We start from the raw sequence: 5,027 nt of genomic DNA, 5'->3' as shown, positions 1-5,027 counted from the left end.
CTGGCTAGAAGAGAGCCCTATTTGTTACCATTTCTAAAAATGTGGAAATTATCAAACAGGATCATTAATATCAAATATAAGAAAATATTGCTGAAGATCATCCAAAATGGCTGGACAAGTACAGGGAACTGCTAGAAGTTCAACCTAGGTTTAGAAAAGGCCATGGCACCAGGGATATCATTGCTGATCTCAGATGAATCTTGGCAGAAAGCAGAGTGTCATATCCAAATCCATAGGCCCCAAGAAAACATTCCCACAAGTTCTTACAGTGCTGAGGACAAAGGTGGCATTCTGTCAAACCTTATCACACTATGCACCTGTACAGTTACACTTGAGTTTTGGAATATTGATTCAGTAAAACAGTACTGTACTAGCACTCAGGAGCAACAATTTCAAAAGATACTATATAACATGGGAAAAGTTAGACACCACTATACTGAGTGAACTTAGTCTCATAAGGACAAAAATATTGCAGAAGACCATTATTTTAAAAATAGAAAGATAACTAGATATGTATAAAAGTCCAAGGGGAGAAGTGGAGGGGTCAGCAGGGCTGAGAGTTGCGGGGAGGGGGGGTGGAAATGACGAGATTGCAGGGTTCGGTGGGCAGAGGGAAGGGATGAAAGAATTAGGAAAATCCAGTGGGGCCATGAAAGGACAAGGTGATAGTGAACATAGATCAATAGGAATTGATTTAATAAAATGCAATGTATGATAATTTTGGGCCACACCTGCAGGGTAAGTGCGAGTGTCTTGGGTATCTTAGTGTCAGCTGGATGCGGCCTTTGGCTTCTTGAGGAGAGGTAAGTATGGAAGGCTTCAGGCACTTGTGGCTTTCTTTTTGCCCCAAGTCAGTGTCAGCAGAGTGGACTTCCCATATGAACTTGGGGTCTCTGGCCCTGAATTCACCAGCTTTTGCGCATGCCAGAATGGTATACCCTTGGTGTGTCTACTTGCTGTACAGAGGTAACTTGTGGTTGCTGTGAAGCTGAACACTGATGCCTCAAATGTGATAATAGTTACCCATGGCAGACAGTGTTTGGTGGCGCTCCCTGATAAACACAAGCTTGAAAGCAGGAGTGGCATCCACTTCCGTAATAGCTTGCCTCTGGAAACCCTATGAACCTGGAGAAAGGATGAAAGTCACACAAGTGTTGAGGATTTTCATTCGCAGGGTCACTATGAGTGGCCTACGACTCAACGGCACTTAACAAAAACAACAGCATGATAATGCCCATGTGAAATACAATGTGAATAAAGGAATGTTTGAAACACACTGTGTTTGAATAAATGTTATATATAAATTTTGTGTGCAAACCAATATAATTTTTTTAAATGGGGGTGGGGGAACCAAACCAGCACAGCACTTGCTCAAACATGACACTGATTCAGCTAAAAATGGCTTATCACATATATAAGGCATATTTGTTGTTGCTTTTGTTATTATGTTCCATCAAGTTATCTGTGACTCATAGTGACCCTATATACAATAGCTTTGAAGCCTGCCCTATCCTGAGCCAGTCTCACTGTCTCAGACACACATGTCTTCATTACCCCATTTAGTGTGCCAATCCATCTCATCTGGGTGTCTTCCTTTCCGGTGCTGTCTCTTTACCTTTCCAAGCATGATGTTCTTCTCCAAGGACTGGTCCTTACTGACAATATGCCCAAAGAATCTGAGATGGAGCTTCAGAATCCTTGCCTCCAAGGAGCAACTTGATTTCACACTCTTTTTAGTGTGAAATTTCACAGACCTGTTTGTTCTCTTGTCAGCCCATGTCATGTTCAGTACTCTTTTCCAGCATTACAACTCAAAGACATCAATTCCTCTTTTGTTACCCTGAGTCATTGTCCAGCCTTATAATGTATTTGAGAAGTAATTAAGAAGACAATGCCCTGGATCAGGTGCACCTTAGTCTCTAGACTGACATCATTGCTCTTTAGCACTTTAAAGAGTTGCCTGACAGCATATTCCCTAGTGCAACTTATCTTTTGTTTTCCTGACTGCTGGTACCAAGAATATTGATTGTGTAGCCAAGCAAGCTGTAATTGCTAATAATCTCAATCTCTTCTCCATCTACTTATAGTGCTGCTAATTGGCCCAGTGATGAGAATCTTTGTTTTCTTGATGTTGAGCTTCAATCCATATTGAAGACTACAGTCCTTGACTTTCTGCAGCAAACACTTCAGGTCTTCTCCAGTTTCAGCAAGCAAGGTTATTTATCTGTATAATGTAAGTTATTGATAACTCCAGTGACCTCGAAGACCAGGTTATTGATCTTCCTTCAATCGTGATGTCACATTCCTCCTCATAAAGTTCAGCCTCCCAGGTGATCAGCTCTGCATATTGACTGAAAAGATATGAGTACAGGATGCTTTCCTGACACACTCCTTTCTTGATTTTGGACAATATAATGTGTCTTTGCTGTGTTCTGAGGACTCCCGGTCCAAATACAAGTTTTGTATGAGTACAATCAAGTGTTCTGGGATTCCCATTCTTATCAAGGTTAGCCATAATTTATTGTTATCCACACAGTTTAATTTTTTTGCTTAGTCAATGAAACAGAGATCAACACTCCTGATATTTGACATTGACAATGATGATAATGTCTCTAGTGTCATGACCTCTTTCACAGTACCCAAATTGGCCTGTCTTGTATTTGCAGCACATTGCAGTATCTCACACAGAGAATACCAGAAAAAACTGCTCAATTGTATTTTATGATTACTCAAAGATACATGACTGTGTACATCATAACAGATTTGTATAACGTTGCAAAGAATGATAATTTGAGTATACTTAATTGTGCCCATACAAAACTTATGCCTACACCAAGAAGATGCTGTATGAACAGAGCAAGGGAACACTGCTTAATTTAAAAGAAAGAAAAATGCGCATCATGGCTGTATCTTTTCTCCATGCCTATTCAAACTGTATGCTGAGAAAATTATTAGAGAAACTGGAGTTTATGAGGAATGTGTCATCAGACCAGAGGAAGATTCATCAGCAAGCCACATTATGCAGATAAAACAATCTTGCTTACTAAAAGTGAGGATGATTTGAAACACTTGCTGCAGATGATCAAGAGCCATAGTCTTCAATATGAATTATATCTCAACATCAAGAAAACAAAATTCCTTCTCAGTGAGCCAATAGGAAGCATCTTGTTAGATGGAGAAAAGATTGAAACTGGTAAATTATTTCATCTTACTTGGGTTCACACCCTTGGTCCTAGCAGTCAAGAAATAAAAAGACATGTTACATTAGGAAAGTCAGCTACCAAGAATCTTTCTAAAATACTAATGAATAATGATGCAAATTTAAAGACTAAGGAGCACTTGATTCAGGCTGTGGTCTTTTAAATGGTTTGTAATGCATCTTAGAGCTTAACAATGAATAATGATGATAGAAGAAGAACCAATGCTTTTCTGTTATGATATCTAAAAGACTGCTGAATATCTGTGGCTCTCAAAGCACCACCATAGCAGTTGTCAAGAACAATCATCTTACAAAAGATATCAAAAAAGAAGCCAAGAAGAAAGTGGTTGATCCATTTTCGAAGAAAGATTGGTATGATGTAAAGGCACCAGATTTGTGCCTTTATTTCTAAGAAATATTGGGAAAACACTAGTCAAGAGGACTCAAGGAACAAAGATTGCATCTGATGGACTCAATGGGAATGCTTTTGAACTAAGCCTAGCTAATTTGTAAAACAATGAGTTTTCACTTAGAAAATTCAAGGTAAGTACTGAGGATGTTGAAGGCAAAAACTGCCTCACCAACTTCCCTGAGGTAGATTTTACATGTGACAATATATGCTCCATGGTCAAAAAATGGTATCATGTTGATGTCAAGACTACTGATAGTTTGCTTTATCTGTTTTGTGTTGGCTTTACAAAACAAAATAAACAAACAAAAAACAACAATAAACCCCACAACCATTAAATTTTAAAAACCTCTTATGCTCAACATCAACGGGTATACTAATCTGAAAGAAAATTATAGAAATCATGACCTGAGAGGTGCAGATGAATGACTTGATGTGGCCAATGAATTTACTCAAGACAGCATTGGGAAAGACATAGAAAAGGCTTTTCACTCTTTTTGTCTTCTCTATAATGTTAGAAGAGTAAAAATGCTGAAAAAGCCTAAGTTTGAATTGGGCAACAGCATGGAGCTGCATGGTGAAGGTGGTAGCTCTGGAAAAGCTGCTAGGAGATAAGACAGGTGCTAAAGTTGAATAAGCGGAGGGCTGTGGACCAACAGTTCAAGAACATGTTTAAAAGTCAGATTTTTATAATGACGTAAAAGTTATTAGTTGTGAATAAAGAAAAGGAAGAGTGCTGAATATCCCATGGACTACACAAAGAATGAACAGATATGTCTTGAAGAAACTACAGCCAGAGTGCTTCTTGGTGATAAGGATAATGAAGCTTTATCACACATATTTTGGGTATGTTGTTAGGAGGGGTTATTCCTCATAAAGGGACATCATGCTGGAGAGACAGAGAGTCAGTGAAGGAGAGGAAGATAAGATAGATTTATATAGTGACTGCAGCATTGGAGTCAAGTATGTCAGAGCTGATGAAGATAGGACAGGATAGGATAGGGTTTGTATCTATTGTTCATAGGGTTGCTATGAGTTGTACTCAACTCCATGTCATCTAACAATAATGACAACTTACAGGTCCAGAATCAGATCAGTTTTGCATGCTTTTCTGGCAACCCTACTGCTGTTCTTCTTTTATAGTCCTTCAACATGTATTATACCTCAATTTCAGTTCAACTTATAATAAAGCCAGGTACATTGAAGTTGTCATTGTACTCTTGTCTAAGTGTTGGTCATATTAAAGATGAATAAAGGTCAGATGACTTTCTAATGTAGAGCTGATCATCTTTTTGTTGTTGTTAGGGACCACCAAGTCAACTACAACTCATAGCAACCTTATGACAGTTGATCTGAACCTTGACCTATCTTGTACCATCCTTGAGATCTCTGATACGTTTAAGCCTATTGTTATAGTAA

The 5,027-nt window shown here is 38.6% G+C and overlaps 1 pseudogene; it reads left to right on the top strand.

Moving 5' to 3' along the window:
- Positions 1–3,434: 3,434 nt before the first annotated feature.
- Positions 3,435–4,284, top strand: LOC102845213 (annotated as a pseudogene).
- The last annotated feature ends 743 nt before the right edge of the window (positions 4,285–5,027 follow it).

Source organism: Elephantulus edwardii, unplaced genomic scaffold (assembly GCF_000299155.1).
Source record: "Elephantulus edwardii isolate Elephantulus edwardi_28Jun2011 unplaced genomic scaffold, EleEdw1.0 scaffold00009, whole genome shotgun sequence".
In the NCBI taxonomy this organism is placed as follows: domain Eukaryota; kingdom Metazoa; phylum Chordata; class Mammalia; order Macroscelidea; family Macroscelididae; genus Elephantulus; species Elephantulus edwardii.
Note: the sequence above shows the minus strand (reverse complement) of the source record. Positions and strands in the feature narration are given on the sequence as shown.